This window comes from Orcinus orca, chromosome 16, assembly GCF_937001465.1.
Source record: "Orcinus orca chromosome 16, mOrcOrc1.1, whole genome shotgun sequence".
Taxonomy (NCBI): domain Eukaryota; kingdom Metazoa; phylum Chordata; class Mammalia; order Artiodactyla; family Delphinidae; genus Orcinus; species Orcinus orca.
This window is the reverse complement of record NC_064574.1, coordinates 39,459,207-39,476,968: the sequence shown is the minus strand read 5'-3', so window position 1 is coordinate 39,476,968 and position 17,762 is coordinate 39,459,207. Positions and strand designations below refer to the sequence as shown.

Below are 17,762 nucleotides of genomic sequence, written 5' to 3'. Positions count from 1 at the left end.
ATTCACAATAAAAAAATCATTGGCAACTAGGGTAGAAGTGAAGTCTTTTAATCTGATAAAGGGAGTGTAAACAAGCTGTTTTCCTATGATATTGGGAAGGGGATACAGATACCTGCTGTAGGGGAGGAGGATTCGCCACCCCCAAATAGGTCTCTCTGGCAAATTCATTATCTTAAGCTGGTTATTTCCTAGGAAACAGAAGACATGGGAAAAACTCTGAAAACTGAGTAGAAGTTATTCTTTTGTAAGAAACAATTGCATTTATAAGGGAAATCTCCATTTGTAAGCGTGTCTCCCTAGATGTACCAGGGAGAGGAAGATCATCCTCAAAATCTCTAGATGGAGAAGACAAAGACTTAAATCTGCATAACGACCTTACCCCTGTTTACTATGCTCTTCCTGGTCACCGTCCAGAACGGACTGTCCCCACCCTCAACACCCTCTTTTGTCTTTAGCTGAGGGTGGTATTTAAAGTGAGGGCTTCATAAACAGTGTCCTACTGTATAGCACAGAGAACTATATTCAATATCCTATGATAAACCATAATGAAAAAGAATATTTAAAAAAAAAGAATGTATACATATGTATAATTGAATCACTCTGCTGTACAGCAGTAATTAACACAACACTAAATCAACTATACTTCAATAAAAAATAATAAATAAACTGAGGGCTTCAGCCATTTTCACCTGAAGTGAGTTACTCAGTTCTCCTGGGTCTCTCCCGTGTATACTTGTTATTAAAATTTTATTTGATTTTTTTCTGTTAATCTGTCTCATGCCAATTTAATTCTTAGATCAGCCAGAAGAACCTAGGAGGGTAGAGAAAAGTTTCTTTCTCTCCGACGCTACTATGCTATTATAACTTCTAATCATTATTGTAGTGGAGGCCTAGCCACTGCAGTAAAGAAAGAATAATAAATAAAAGGTGAAATAATATGACATGAAGGAATAAAGTTGTCATTATTTGTAAATGAAATGATTGTGTATGTAGAAAATCCAAAATAAAGACTATTTGTATTAAAAATAAAAAGGTCACTGTATACAAGATTAATTTAGAGGATCATTTAAATCCTATTTTCCAACAAGAAACAATTAGAAAGCAATTTTAATTGATATCTCTTTTTTTTTTTTTTTTTCAGTACACAGGCCTCTCACTGTTGTGGCCTCTCCCATTGTGGAGCACAGGCTCTGGACACGCAGGCTCAGCGGCCATGGCTCACGGGCCCAGCTGCTCCGCGGCATGTGGGATCTTCCCGGACCGGGGCACAAACCCGTGTCCCCTGCGTCGGCAGGCGGACTCTCAACCACTGCGCCACCAGGGAAGCCCTAATTGATATCTTTGACTTAGACATTGAAGATTCCATATAATTCCTGCTATATTAGCTTCCTCTCTGTGATGGAGGAGATCATGAGATTGATGCTTGTGAGTGCTGTTCATATTCCTTGATGTATTTAAGGTTTTATTCACTTAGCATATACTTTTTGTGTTGTTGAAAAGCACAGATATTTTTACTGAAGTGCTAATAAATGTTGAAATTTAATCAGTTAAAAAAAGGATACCCCTTTTAATAGCATTTAAAAAATCAAACACCTATTAAAAATTTAATGAAGGGTTTTTAAAACCTCTACAGAAAACAACAACAACTAAAGAAACCAAAGAAATCCTTCAAAAATGGAAAGATTGACTATTTCCTTAAATTGAAAATTTCAACATATTTAAGATGTTAATACTCCTCAAATTAATCTATAGGTCCAATGAAATTAATCTAAAGATCTCTTTAAAAGCTGTGATATTTTTAGGGGAAATTAACAAGCTAATACTAAAATTTACATATGAATAGGGACTAGAGAGCCCAACAGTCTGGAAGATCAGACTCCTGGATATGATGACTTGTACTACCTATTATCACGATAAAACCTCGGTAAATAAATCAAAGTGGGATTGTCTGAGGGACGGATGAATAGATCAGTGTAACAGAATTTAGAGTCCAAAACCAGACCCGTTCATGATAGTTGATTGATGACAAAAATGGCACAGTAGAATCACAGCTAAAGGATAGTTTTTCAATTAGTGGTTCTGAGTCAGTTGAACATCTATATAGAAAAATGCAAATTTTCCCCTATTATCATCTACAGAAAATCAATTCCAGGCTGATCATGATGGTAGAACAAAATATAAATGGTAACTAATAAAGCTTCTGGGATGTAATATAGGAAAATGCCTTCATGTGGCTGGGCTGGGTGAAGACATTGTAAGCTTTTAGCACTAACTATGAAAAAAGAGATGAGTAAATAGGACTTAATTATCACTAACCACAAAGAAACAGATGGATGAAATGGGAATTAATTAAAATTAGAAACTTCTGTTCATCAAAACATACAACTAAGAGAATAAAAAGGCAAGTCAGAGGATGGGTAAAGATTTTTGCAAAATAAATAACTTGTATCCACAAAGCACTTACATTTAGAAAACATAAACATTCTTACAAATCAATTTAACAAAGAAACAAATAATACAATGGAAAAATGGACAAAATTTCTGCATGGCTATTTCACAAAAAGAGATTATGCAAAGGGCCAATAAACATATGAAGAAATGCACAACTTCACTAGTCAGTGTAGAAATACAAATTAAAACCACACCAAAATATTTTTTATTACACACCAGATTGCCTAAAATTATCCAGAATAACAATACCAAGTGTTGGTACATATATGGAGCAACTGGGTCTTTCACACATTGCTGGTAGAAATGTAAGATCATACAACCACTTTGGAAAACTGTTTGACAATTTCTTATAAAATTCAACCTATATTTACCATATAACCCAGCAATCATACTCCTAGAACTCAACAGAAATGAAGACGTGTATGCAACAAAAGATATGTTAAAAAATGGTTATAGCAGCATTATGTCATTATCCCGAATTTGAAGTGAGCCAAATGCCTATTGACATTAAAATGAATAAATAATTTGAGTTATATCCATATAAGCAAGCACTGCCTATGAATGAAGACAAATGACCTATCATTTCTTGCAACAAATTGGATGAATCAGATAAACATAAATTTGAAGAAAAGAAACTACTCACAAATGAGAACATGCTGTATTCTCTCTTTATATAAAGGTTGAAAACACAGATATCCCTTTATGAGAGACTGAAGGCATAGTTACTCTACTGAAGGGTCAAAAAGTAGCTTATGGGATGTGGGATTGCTCTATTTTGGGGCCTGGGTATGTTTATTTTGTGATAATTCATTGACTCATACGATTTATTCACTTAGTGGATGGCACACTTCAAAAAGTGTTCAAAAATGTATCTGTATAAATAAAATTATACACAGAATTGAGCCTAAAACTTTAAAATTGTGCTATTACAAGTTTTAAGCTAAGATTTTTAAAATAATGAGGAATATTCAATCTCATTATTACTAGAAATATTTTAATGTGTTCATTATTCATAACTAAAACAAATAATATATAATGATAGCAGCAATACATAATAAAACAGCATAGCAAATATAAAATAATGGTTTAAATATTTATATCATCTTTTTTCAGTTTTTACATTTCTAGTTTGTTTGAGCTTTATAATGTACAATCTATCTTACTGTAGCAGGTCATATATTTAATTTATAAATATGTAAGTATACTTATAGTATACACATGTAAGTATAGGTACATGATAACAAATTTTTTACTTCTAGGATTGCATAATTAATGACACATGGACACCAGTGATTTAACTGATTAACAATGACACCCAGAGTGATAAGCTAACAGCCAGCTGAGAATAAGGACATCCTTGCAGGTTTATCACCTTGAGGAGTTTGCAGGAGAGCAGTTTAAGAATATTTGTAAGAAACCAATCATCTTAAATTAAAATCTTATTCATTTACTCAACTAGTAAGTGTTCTATTGGTTTCAGAGGTAATATCATGTTATTGAAAGGATCCGTAAAGTCAATAAGACTCAAATTTATCTACTGATTGTCTGACCTCTTTCGAGTTTTTCTTCTCCTTATATCTTGATATAAGAAAATATGACATGACCATCCCTAATTATTAATATTGAGAAAAGTAAATTAAACATTATACCTGAAAGTTCGTAGCACATGGCTGGCAAATAACAGTTGATCAATAAATGGTAATTCTTTTGTCCAGCCTTTCCCTTGTTTTTCTGAATTATTGTCACCCAGGTTGCTAGGGGATGTTTGCATGAACTCTGCCAAGGGTGGGTATGGAAGTATAATTCTCAACATCCAGAACATGCAAGGAATTTCCCCATCATCACCCCCTCTAAATATAAATAACATTCCCTGGCTATTTACATACAAGAGCACACATTAACTTGGACACTTTTAATATAAGTACCAATTTTTGGATTCTTATACTCGGGTTAATTCAGAGACATAGATTTACACTATGCAATATATTTTCAAATTTCCTCCTATTTACAGTAGTGTCCATGAGATCTGTGACTGAAATTGCTGTTTCCCAACTACTGTTGACATTTTGGATATGGAAAATATTGGGATACTCTACTGCCAACTTGCATCACTTTTTCTTCAATAATGACATATAAACCTAAAAAATCACATCATGGTGATAGTTGAACAAAGGACCCCATTGTCTTGTGCTTTACATCCACTTCCTGCCCATTTCCTGTCTGCTGAATTTAATCTGCCTGTAAACTCCACGCCTTGAAGAAGCCAATACATCTTGCCAAATTATTCGCCAGCGTCAATTCTCTATTCAAATTGCCTTTTCATCCTTCTTAAATTTTACAAAAGGAGTTTGGCTTCTTTCTGTTTCAATTTCCCCCTCGCTTTACCATTCAATTCTTGCATTTGACAGCCCTGGAGTAGGTCTGGATTAATACCAATACGAGATGCCCGTGTTCTCTGAGCCTACTGTTCTCAACTGTGAAATTCCATGTTTTTTTCCAAAAAGGAAATAGAACATGTATAGCTGATCCAATGACATATAACAAATTACATAGATAAATGAAAAATTAAGCTACCTTATTTCAAATAATAAGCCACCTTTCTCTGGTAATAGTAATACTTTGATGTATTCAACATATTTTAGTTGAAGTGAGCCAAAGGTGAAATTTGCCTGGCATAGGAAGTCATCCCTCCATCCCCAAATAGCAATATTTCTTAGACTTACTTTATGAATCATAACTCAATGGCTTATGAGGAAGGCCATGAGGATTATCATGGCCTGAGCCCATCCACCTGCTGGGATGTTGGTGGGAAGAGACTACACTCTCCCTTAGCCTCAAAAGGCTCCCTGGCTGCTTCTGGAAGCTTTCCGTGGCATTGTGTGATGGGCACTCAGAGCCTTTATGTTCCTGCTCCCTGCCTTCCTCATGTACCATCTAGCAATTTTCTCTTTGCCCAAAATTTCTCTTAGAATAACCCTATGCTCTAATATCAGCCCCCTCTGCTGGTTGAGGCTACCCCTGGAAGTCTGAGAAACAGTCACCCCCATATCTCTTTGTCCCAAGTGTGTACATCGGCCCTATTCTTTTTTTTTTTTTTTTTTTTTTGGCGGTATGCGGGCCTCTCACTGTTGTGGCCTCTCTCGTTGCAGAGCACAGGCTCCGGACGCGCAGGCTCAGCGTCCATGGCTCACGGGCCCAGCCGCTCCGCGGCATGTGGGATCTTCCCGGACCCGGGCACGAACTCGTGTCCCCTGCATTGGCAGGCGGACTCTCAACCACTGTGCCACCAGGGAAGTCCTGGCCCTATTCTGATTCCTTGGAACATACCAGAGGCCAAGCTTAACTTTTAACAAGGTGTCCCTGAAGTTTGTGCATGACCACAGATGAACTGATGGCAGCAACACAAGCGTAGCTCCATCTAAAATCTCAATGTGGTTGGCCACAGGCTTCTTACTGTCTACACTTACCAAGCCCATTTCAGCCTTCTCTAAGTTCTAGAGTCACAGCCAAACAAACTAATTTTGATTTTTAGAGAGAGGACGGTTCTCTTACATCCTTCTTTAAAATCTGCATAATGGGCTGAATGGTGATCCCAAAAAAAGAGAGGTCTGTGTCCTAATTCCCTAGAATCTAGTTATATGGCAGAAGATGTGATTATACTAAAGCTCTTGAGAGGGTTAGCTTACGCTTCATTATCTGGGTGGACCCTAAATGTAATCACATGTATCTCCATAAGAGAGAGTTTTGAGACAGACACACAGAGGAGAAAACACACAAAAGAGGAGGCAATGTGACCCCAGAGGCAGAGATTGGAGTGATGTGGCCTCAAACCAAGGAATGCCAACAACACTAGAAACTAGAAGAGACAAGGAGTAGAATCTCTCCTAGAACCCCTGAAGGGAGACGGCCCAGCCAACATCTTGATCTCATACCTCTGGCCTCCAGAACTGTGACAGAATACATTTCTGTAGTTTTAAGCCACCAAGGTTATGGTCATTTGTTATAGCAGTCCTAGGAAATAAACACAATCTACCTTGCTAAGTTTTCATTCTTTCCCCAAGATTCACCCCTCTATTTCAGGGGCAGAGTTCAACAAACTCTAGAAATAGGCTGGTTAACTTCTTATAAACTGAAATTATTTAACTGGACCTTGAATTGGTGTGGTCAGGGCCCAGACTGTCAGAGTCTTTCAAAATAGTAAAATGTTAGATATTGTTTCCTTTAGTTAGAAAACAATAAAATAAGGTTCTGTGCAGGCAGTTATAGGAGTTTCTCTGCCTCAGCCATGTGCAAAACCCATATGCTGGGCCACCACTACATGTCTGGCACCTGCAGAGAAGCCAAAGGCCAACTTCTGTGAGAGAACAGAAGGCCTGGGATCTTCCTAAAGCCTCGTCTGCCCCTTCATCCCTCAAAGAGCCAGGGGTTGGTATTGTTCTAAATGAAACTCAGCTCTCCTCCCATTCTCTCCATGATTCCATGCTCCCCAATATCACTTAAACTGACCAACATTTATGTCAGAGGAAGAGAAGATCAGAGAAATAAATGTTACTCAAAACAAAATGATCCACTTGCATGTAGAAAAGAAAAAATTTACACAAAGCAAAAACAAAAGACCCAGGTGTGCATTAACCTTTCATGAACTTATGATTAAAAGAGAATGAAATGTTACTTCTTACAGATTTTATACACAGTGGAAAGGGAGAGTAAAAGGCTTTACATGGGTGATTGATTACCAGGAAAATTGATTAAGAAAATGTCAATTCCCTCCCAGAGAAACCCAACCCCAGTGGCTCTGACAAGAGACTCAGAAAATAGCTCACCTTTTGTATATTTCCTCAAGTCTTGGTTTCCCAGCCCTATTTGTTGCCCTTTATTGAATATCACTGGTGTTAGCACCTAAACAGAATTTCCAAACTCACCCCCTCCAGGTCTAAGATTTCATACTTTGCAAATCTGAATTGGAAGCATCAGGGTGTACTAGAAAGGGTGAGGCAGATACAAGTTCAAGTTTAGATTTAGCCACTTCTTAGACAGGAGAGCGTAGGAAAGTTATTGGTTATTCACCTTTTCTAATACACATTTGTTTAATCTACTAAGACAGGAAACTGACATATCACAGAATTGCTGTAAGAAATCAATACAAAGAAAGATATTTGTGAGGCCACTTTCCTTCCATGTAAGTGCCTACATCACGGTGTGAACATTATACCCTGCATTGTACCATCCATGAACAATAAGTATTATTAGGGCATAGTAATTACAGGTGATTCTTCTTATAGACCAGGGCTACAGTAACTATTTCAAGCTTTGTAGGCCATGTGGTCTCTGACACAACCACACAACATGGCTCTTGTAGCGTGAAAGCAGACTAAATGAATGAAGTGTAGCTGTGTTACAATAAAACTTTATTTAAAAAGTAAGTTGTGTCTCAGTGCCTTTGGGCCACCATAACAAAATATCACAGACTGAATAGCTTATAAACAACAGACATTTATTTCTCACAGTTTTGGAGGCTGGAAGACTGAGATCAAGGTGCCAGCATGGTCGCATTTTGGTTAGAGCCCCCTTCCTGGTTCCTAGCTGGTACCTTCTATGTCCTCACACAGTGGAAGGGACAAGGGATCTCTCTGGAGCTTTGTTTATATGAGCACTAATCTCATTCCTGAGGGCTCTGCCCAGATGATCTCATTGCCTCCCAAAGATACCATATCTTAATACATTACCTTTGAGGGTTAGGATTCAACGTAAGAATTTAGGGGGGACACAAACAAGTGACATCCTACATTTGGTTTGTGGGGCATAGTTTGCTGGCCTTTTGTATAGACTTCCTCTGATCATAGCAATAGGGAATATTTAGTTGGAAAATATAACTGTCCCATATGGGGTCAACCTCAAACATTAAGCAATAATTCCTGAATCCCAAGTTCTCATTAATGATTCCCTACAAGGATGAATTTACTCATAATTTAAGCTATTGCATACTTACTGGTACTACTTAAAGATAACAAGTTTGGATTTTATCATTTAATACATACTTTGTTCATTCTTCCATTTGTTACTAAAACTGCCTTTTTCAACTTTCAAAGCATCTTGCTTGATTTTAGTACCCTTACTAATCATAAACATAATACCTGTTTGACATTATCTTTCTAAATGACAGCCTTTTTAAAAACATAAAATGTGATAGGTACCTTGTGAACATTCAAATACCTTTCCAGGGCAGGTAGTCCTGGAAAAAACACCCTAGTTTTTTGAACTCACCCCCTTTTAAAAAAATTTTTTTTGAGAATAACAGGCATATAGTAAAGTCAATGATCTTAAGTCTAAATTGATTATACATATGCATACACCTTTGCAACCACCATCCCCAGAACAAGATCTACAATATTTCCAGCCCTCCCGACAGACGTGTCCCCTGTGCCTTCCCAGTTAGTACCACCTAAACGGTAACCATTATTCTTTTAAAGTTTTTTAAAACTTCAAGAAAATCCTATTACCAAATGCTTTCTTGCCTTTTTATTTTCTAAAAGTAGTAGATAAATTGATCAGGCATAGTTTTCTCTAATTAAAAAAAATCTGTCTCACCCCAAATGTTCTGTTCAATTAAACATTTGATGAAGCAACCTTTTTGCAGAAAACCCACCAGCTTACCAGGTATGCAAACGAGGTTCATTCTCTGTTATTGCCAGGGTCATTCTCCTTGGAAAGGCTTCTCATGGATGGAAGACATGTTGTCAGGACCCCAGTTCATAATCCAGCATGTACCATCAGCCCAGTGATTTCACATTTCTGTCAAGAGTATTCCAATTTTGCCCTTGAACTACTGCGGCTTCTTAACAGATATGTTTCTGAGCAATTTATGCAAATTGAATTTGATGTCTTCTCAAAATGAAGTATTTATAACAAAACCTGAATGTAAAAATGTTTAAAGCAAAGAAACTGCAGCTGGAAGGCAGGAATTTAATGGCAAATTTTTATGAAACATGAGAAAAATTTAAAGGAACTCTTTAACTGTCAGTATCCTCATATATCCAATTTATTTTTAAGCAAACTGTACCTATAGGGTGGATGGTAAAAAAATCATGTTCAGAATCCTTACACACCACTTTAAAAGGGCACTAGTTTGTGTTAGGAAAAGCACTTAAAATTTTATTCAAGGTGGTGAAACTTAACCCCTATACTAAAGATTTAGAATTTAACCAAAATAGTGTGGACATGCTACACTAATTACCTGGACAGAGGTATTTAATGATGGCTAAAGTTGATTGGAATCTAGCAATGTATGTATCTATTTATAAATATACTAATTCACTTGGCTATAGATGCTTAACGAACCACCCCAAAATAGAGTGGCTTAAAACAGATATCATCAATTAGCTCACAATTCTCTGGATCAACTGTGTATTTCTGCTGATTTGGCAGGGATTGGCCAATCATAGTTGGGCTTACCCACGTTCCTATAGTCAGTTGGAGTCTATCTGAGGACTCCCTGGTCTAGGAAGTCTCAGCCTCATGGTTGATTTCTGCTTCACATGGTCTCTTACCTTCCAGCAAGCCAATCTAGGCCTCTCTCTCATGCAGCTCTCCTAGAGAGAGCAGAATTGTGCAAGGTCTCTCGAAGCTTAGGTGCAGAACTTGCTTCATTGTCACTTTTACCACATTCTATTGTCCAAACAAATAAGAAATCTGACTCTGATTCAATACGTGGGGATATAGACTCTTCCTGATGGAAGGAACTGTAAAGTCATATTGTAAAGGAGTGGAAGGGTAAAGGATTGTGGGTATTTTTTTCAATGATTCTCCCAAACATGTATATATGCGTGGATATATGTGTATGCTGAAATATTTATATAAGTATATTAAATAACAGAAGTTTTCCACAAATGGTGCCGTTATATATTGACTATGTATAATCATTTTTTCCAAAGATAAGTTTTCAAACACACATTTAAGTTTCACTGTTTCACATGTTGAGGCCACATTCCCCAAACTGACCTGCCTGAAAGGAAATTAAAACTAAATAATTTGGACTTCCATTTCTGGCCAAGCTGGAGTAATCAGGACCAGATTTATGCTACCACCTGAAACCACCAGAAAACAGACAAAATTTATGAAACATATGTCAAGAAACTGAGTATTAGGCAATAAATGAACAGGGATCCTCAAAAGACAGGAAACAAACATGGCCAGACCTACAATTTTCCCAGCTAACTACCTGGAGAGTTTCCACTCCATGGTGCATGGAAGGGGTGCACAGGATGAGACCAGTAGGCTCTGAGCTGTGAAAACAGAGATGACAGTCTTGGGAGACCAATGCAATCAAAGTTCATTGGACACAGAACCAGAGAGGAGAGAACTGAATATAGAGAGAACTCAAGAAATAAGCAGAAGGTTCCACTTGGGTTTTTAACTGAGTACTGATCAGTGCATATGTGTGAGGAAACATCTAGAGATGAAAGTTACAATGTCTCAGAAAATTACACTGATGTGTTAGGTAGTTAGTCAGACATTAGCAGCAAGGAGGCCACAGTGGCAAAAGACAAGAGGGGAGTAGTCAAGTTACACCCACTCGTCTGGGGACCCTTCCCTGACCCCACCCAGAATGGGCAAAACTATGGTCATGTGGTGGGCAATTTATCCTGATAAAGAGGGAACACAGTAACACTAGGGAACTTCCCTGGGCTGAGCATGCCCAGACCAGACAGGTGTATAACCTATAGTAAACCCAAACTCATTATACCATCACTATAATAAAATATGCATATGGTTTGGCAAACCGCCCCCCACCCCGCTGACCCCGGGCTGTTCTTAGCGAATCAAGGGTAAGGGCATGAGCAATGATGAACTTGTTACATAGATGGGGACTGTCAATCAAATAATGATACCCCTGTCACTCACCCATGATTGCGCCCCGCCTTCTCCCAGAACTCTCCTTATAAACACCTTTAAGCCTGTACAGGAGAGCTGGTTTCACTTAGTAGAAACAGCCCACTCTCCCTCTGAGAGTGTAACTATACTTTAATAAAACTTTGCTTTGCACTTAAGCCCAAAGTGGTAGTCTGCAATTCTTTGCTTGCTCTCACAAGGACCGAGATTGCTGGTCCGGCATTGACCTCCTCTGTTGGAGCTATTCTGACACAACGCACACCAACCTGGTAACAGATGGAATTAACGGCAGATTAAATATGCAGAAAAAAATTAGTAAACTTAAACACATAGACATAGAAGGGATGTAAAATGAAACAGAATAAAAAGAGAACAATAGGGACTTTCCTGGTGGTGAGTGGTTAAGAATCTACCTGCCAACACAGGGGACATGGGTGCGAGCCCTGCTCGGGGAAGATCCCACATGCCACGAAGCAACTAAGCCCGTGCGCCACAACTACTGAGCCCTCACACCTAGAGCCCATGCTCCGCAACAAGAGAAGCCACTGCAATGAGAAGCCCACGCACTGCAACAAGGAGTAGGCCCCACTCACAGCAACTAGAGAAAACCCATGCACAACAACGAAGACCCAACACAGCCAAAAATAAAGAAATTAATTATTTTTTTTTAAAAAGAGAGAACAACAGCAACAAAGCAGAACATCAATGAGCCATGGGACATCTTCAAATGGCCTAATATATGTGTGAGGGACATGCACAGAGAGAGGAGAAAGGGGGAGACAGAAAGAAATAGTCAAGCAGTAATGGCTGAAAATTTTCCAGATTTGATGAAAACCTGCAGATATGAGTAGCTCAAAGAATCCAAGCCCAATAAACTAGAAGTAAATGACATCAAGGTATATTATAATCAAAATACTCAAACTCAGTGATACAAAGAAAATGTTAAAAGCATCCAGAAAAAAGGATATATTATGTATAGTGGAACAAAGATAAGGATGATATGAATACACAAAAAGGATAACACATCATAACATGTCAAAACTTATCAACTTCCAATATGTGCAGTTTATTATATGTCAATCATACCTCAGTAAAGCCATTTGAAAAAAGGAAATGATGTTCTCCTGATATAATTTCCATCTTCTATTTGGGAATTTTGCCTTCAGACACACTGCTGAACAATGTCTATATGAATGATTACACTATGAATTGTAAATATTGACCAAAAATATTCAATAGTTTTGCAATTCAGAGATGCACTAAGGGTAATTCTCTACTTCAAATTTTCCTTTTTAAATATTTTGAATTCCTTTTAAAATGGTTAAAGAAAACCACATATATTAAAATAAACTAAATATACTGAGGATTGGGACTTCCCTGGTGGCTCAGTGGTTAAGAATCCGCCTGCCAATGCAGGGAACATGAGTTCGATCCCTGATCCAGGAAGATCCCACATGCTGCAGAGCAACTAAGCCTGTGTGCCACAACTACTGAGCCTGTGCTCTAGAGCTCATGAACCACAACTACTGAGCCCGTGTGCCACAACTACTGAACCCTGCACACCTAGAGCCCGGGCTCCACAACAAGAGAAGCCACTGCAGTGAGAAGCCCATGCACTGCAACGAAGAGTAGCCTCCGCTCACCGCAGTTAGAGAAAGCCCGCATGCAGCAACGAAGACCAAATGCAGCCTATATATATATATAATATATTATATATATATATATATATATATATATATATATATATACATACATACTGAGGATTACTGATATTTTAATTTATACTGGTGGCAACTCATTTTTGTGCAACTCTCCAAATAAAAGTCCTCCTGCTGTCTCAGTTTAATTAAAGTGTGGCCTGAGTTTGCGAAGGCTCCCCATGTATTTGTACTTGGTGTAAACATGTTGTGGATCTGAAAGGTTGCTGTTCTGTACTGACCTTTCGTGACTTCAGGCCTGTGCATGTTCATCTACTTAAAACTGTACAAGTAAGTTCAAATCTACAGAAAAGGACACTATGCTCTATTAAATACAAGTAAGACCCAGGCATGTCAGTCTAGCATAATGGGATCCATCAGAGTAGAAATATATTATGCAAAATTTTGTATTCCTTATGTATTTAATGTGGTTCTTACCTATTTTATTTTTAGTACACTTTTTTTTGTTGTTGGGATAAAACAATAATTATTTAAGCCATAATTGGATCACTGATTAAAAACAATATTTGAAATGAAAATTTGATGATGTAACTGGCATGATCAAAAATGCTCAAGACGGGGCTTCCCTGGTGGCGCAGTGGTTGAGAGTCCGCCTGCCGATGCAGGGGACGCGGGTTCATGCCCCGGTCCGGGAAGATCCCACATGCCGCGGAGCGGCTGGGCCCGTGAGCCATGGCGGCTGAGCCTGGCGTCCAGAGCCTGTTCTCCGCAACGGGAGAAGCCACAACAGTGAGAGGCCCGCGTACCGGGGAAAAAAAAAAAAAAAAGAAAAAAAAATGCTCAAGACGGAGCTACAAATCATGCTCTATTAGCACCAGGTGGATTCTTGAGCTGATGCTAATCACACTGAAAACAATACATAAAAGCAAATGTTAAAAAAAAAAAAAACCTTATGCAGTGACTTTTAACTAAAAAACTAATTGAAACTATAATGTAAGGAGTATGAACTTATCAACATATTTTTTAAACTTTTTAAAAATTAAATATAATGACACCAAGCCGTGTTGGTGAGTTTTGCCATATTTTCTACGGCTTCCTTGGCTACACTCTACTGCCCTCAGTGCTGGTCTCCATCCCAAGTCTGGGCACTGCGTTCAAGCTCACCTGCTCACAACCTTGACCAAAGGGGACCCCCTAGATTCTGATCCTCAGAACTTGAGGCTTCGTGACAATCATCCAGGCATGTTCTTGACAGTCTGAGAAGGCCACAGTCTCACCCCCAGCCTTTGCCCTGGAGTCTCTCATCTTTTAAGACAATCTAGCTCTAGGACCCACAAGAGCTAAACTTTCCAAAACAGAAACTATCAATTCTCCCCTGGAGCCAGAGGAACTCAAATGACAGGAAGCAAATTCTTCCTTGCTACTTGCAGGTCCATGTTCCCCCATGCTCTCTGTGTGAAGTGTCTGCTTGTACAAGCGGGCTGGCGAGGCTACAGTGACCCAGATGTAGGGAGGGACTGTCTCATTCCTTTGCAGATGCCTGTAAGTGGAAGCTGGCAATCTTTCCTTCAGGTCATTCTGTGACAAAGTTATTTGCTATCTTGGCTCACCTATAGAATTTTTGCAAAATAAACTTATAGTCATTTTTGCAGACTAATTCTATAGCTAGTCCTATGAAGTCACAGTGTAATTTTTAATCAAAATAAGTTCAGCCTAAAAGTATTTCAGTTTCACTTATCATAAATCAAAACAATAAATGCTGTCAGAAATTTTATGAAAAACAATAAAATAAGCTTATAATGTCATTCAATGTAAGTTAATGCCTTCAATTTTCATACATTTTATGTATTTTAAAGTGTGTACTTATATTTTTTAATATATTAAAATAGAAAGGCAGTGACTTACATAGAACATATATACAATTTGCTTTGTTGTTTAGTAAATATAAATGTAGGACCAGTGTTTTCTTCACAAATTGTACCTTTTTCCTGTTGCATACTGCCTCCTTTTTTTTTCTTTTTTCTTTTTTTGGCTGCACTGGGTCTTCGTTGCTGCACGCGGGTTTTCTCTAGTTGCAATGAGCCAGGGCTACTCTTTGTTGCAGTGAGCGTGCTTCTTATTGCGGTGGCTTCTCTTGTTGTGGAGCACGGGCTCTAGGCATGCGGGCTTCCGTCCTCTTTTACCCCTTTATCTCTTTTTTTTATTTGATAGTAATGTTTCTGCCCCAATTTTTTATATCCTGTAAATAAGGTAAGACTATTTTGTAAACAAATTTAATCATCTGTTTTTTCATAGGAGAACTTAGCATGTTCTCACCTAAGATAATAAATGAAGTATTGATTTTATTCTGTTCACCTTTCTTCATATTTTCCTTTTTTTTTTTTTTTTTGCTTTCTCAATTTTTTGTCCTTGTTTCTTTGGAAGAAACTACATGACAGTGTAGTTTCTGATTCCTATGATGATTCTCTTCAAAATGCCAGCACTCGTTATCAAACACAAATTTCTCTACTATATGAAAGCAAGTTACCACGTATTTCCCCTCAAAAAGAAATTCTCTTCCCCCACAACTCACATTTCAACAAAATGAGAGCTTTAGATATTTTTGACTATTTTTTAAAATTCATGTTATCAAGGAAAAATTCACATATAGCAAAATACACAAATCCTAAGCATACAGTTACAGGAATTTGACCTCTGTATGTAATCTGGTAACCACCGCTCAGGTCAAGATGCAGAGTATTTCCAGCAGCCCTGAAAGTTCCCTCAGGCCTCTGCTTAGTCAATACCCTCCATACTCCAATATAGTCACTACCCTGATGATTCTTGAACTTTTAATAAAAGGAATCATATAGTATGTGTTCCTTTGTGCCTGGCTTCTTTTATTCAGCCTTATGTTTCTGAGATTCATAAAAACATCTGTCAGTAAATTATTCTTTTTATTATTGATCATATTTTATTATATGAATAAACCACAATTTATTTATCCATCTCCCACTGATAGACAATTGGGTTGTTTCCAGTTTGAAGCTATTATTAATCACCCTCTCATGAACACCTGTATATGTAGCCTCATTTTTCTTGGGCATATATCTAGGGGTGGAATTGCTGGCTTATAAAGTAGGTGCATGTTTAAAGTGTCAAATGTTTTCCAAAGTAGTTTTACCAATTTGCATTCTGATTAGCTATATATGAGAATTTCCATGGTTCTTAATTTGTTCCAACACTTGGTATTGATGGTCTTTTTAATTTTAGGCATCCCCAAAGGTTTATAGTTATATCTCAATGTGTTTTAATTTGAATTTCCCTGATAACTAATGATGATGAACACCTTTTCATGCCCTTATTAGCCACTCATACATGTTCTTTTGTGACATATATATTCAAGTCTTTTGCCATTTAAAAAAAATTGTGCTTTTATTCTTATTAGGATTTTAGAAGAATAAAATATCCATTTTATATACATCTCTAAGAATTAGTAAAGAGGACATGGAAAGAGCTCACTTAAAATCAATAATAAAAAGATTACATGCAAAATAAAAAGAGGCAAAATATTTGAACAAGTAATTTATAGAAGTAGAAACCTGAATAAGCACAAAACATGAAAAGATGTTCCATCTTTTGAAAATTTAGGAACTGCAAATTAGAACATTAATGAAAAATCAATAACTATAATAAATTATGCAAAAAAAACAAAAGTGTGACATAACCGAGGGTTGGTGAGGATGAGGGAAATTGAGAACCTTTGTAAACTACTGATGGCATGCAAACTGGAACTACTGCCTCGAAGACTCATCTGACAATATCTAGAAAATTTGAAAGTGTACATCGCTAATATTTAACCATTTTGCTCCATGGTATATATATACTGGGAGACATGTAGAAAAATCTTCATTACAGTCTTGTTTATAAAAGCAAAAATTTGGGAAAATGGGAATAACCAACAGTAGGGAAATGGATACATAATTGTTCTAGAGCAGTTAATATCAATGAAGTGTGTGTATAGATATGTTTCACATGGATAGACCATGGGAACACAATTTTGAATTAAAACAAGTGATAACATTACATAGAGAATATTTCTTAAAGTAAGAATTAATATATATAAGTGGTTCTTAAAATCTGGCGCCTGGACCAGCAACATCAGCATATCCTGGGAACTTACTAGAAATGCAATTTCCTGGGTTCAACCTCAGACCTACTGAATCAGAATCTCTTGAGGGTAGCGTCCAGCAACCTGTACTAACAAGCCCTGAAGGGGATGATGATGCTTACTAACGCTTGATAACTATGCATTGTAGATCTACATATTACATAGATCTGTATTTACTAAAAATATAGTATAGATAGCTGGGACAATACAAAGAAATTTCCTGACTGTTGTTACTTTTGGAGCTGGAGCTGAACAAACGACTTCAAATATCTGTCATGCCATGTGTATAAATATTAAAACAGATCTTAAGAAGGAAGGATGAAATATGTGTTAATTCTCAGTGGTGAACATGAGGGTCTTTTATATTATTCTCTGCATCCTTGTAAATACTTTAAACTTTGCAAAATTAAAAAAAAAGGGGGGGGTGCTACAGAGAACATGATGTAAGTGATTGTTGAATAGTGTAGGGATTTAATGTGGTAACCAAAACATCTTAGTTCTTTCTCAAGTCTCCAAGTTTAATTAAGAATATCTTGAGATTGCAAGACAAGCTCTTAAAAAACAAAACAGATTCCATGATTTGTAATCATTTACAATGTTTAAATTTACTGAAT

General features: G+C 37.3%; 1 long non-coding RNA gene across 4 annotated transcripts in view; it reads right to left on the bottom strand.

Moving 5' to 3' along the window:
• LOC117203899 (uncharacterized) overlaps window positions 1-17,762 on the bottom strand; it is a 398,345-nt gene that overhangs the window by 132,315 nt on the left and 248,268 nt on the right. For 2 of the 4 annotated variants that reach the window (XR_007472136.1, XR_007472133.1), the window contains exons 3-5: window positions 14,980-15,237; window positions 9,106-9,243; window positions 113-188 (exon numbers count right to left, since the gene is read on the bottom strand). This is a non-coding gene — a long non-coding RNA (uncharacterized LOC117203899). The remainder of the gene's footprint in view (window positions 1-112; window positions 189-9,105; window positions 9,244-14,979; window positions 15,238-17,762) is intronic. The other 2 variants (XR_007472134.1, XR_007472135.1) reach the window with 2 other exon arrangements.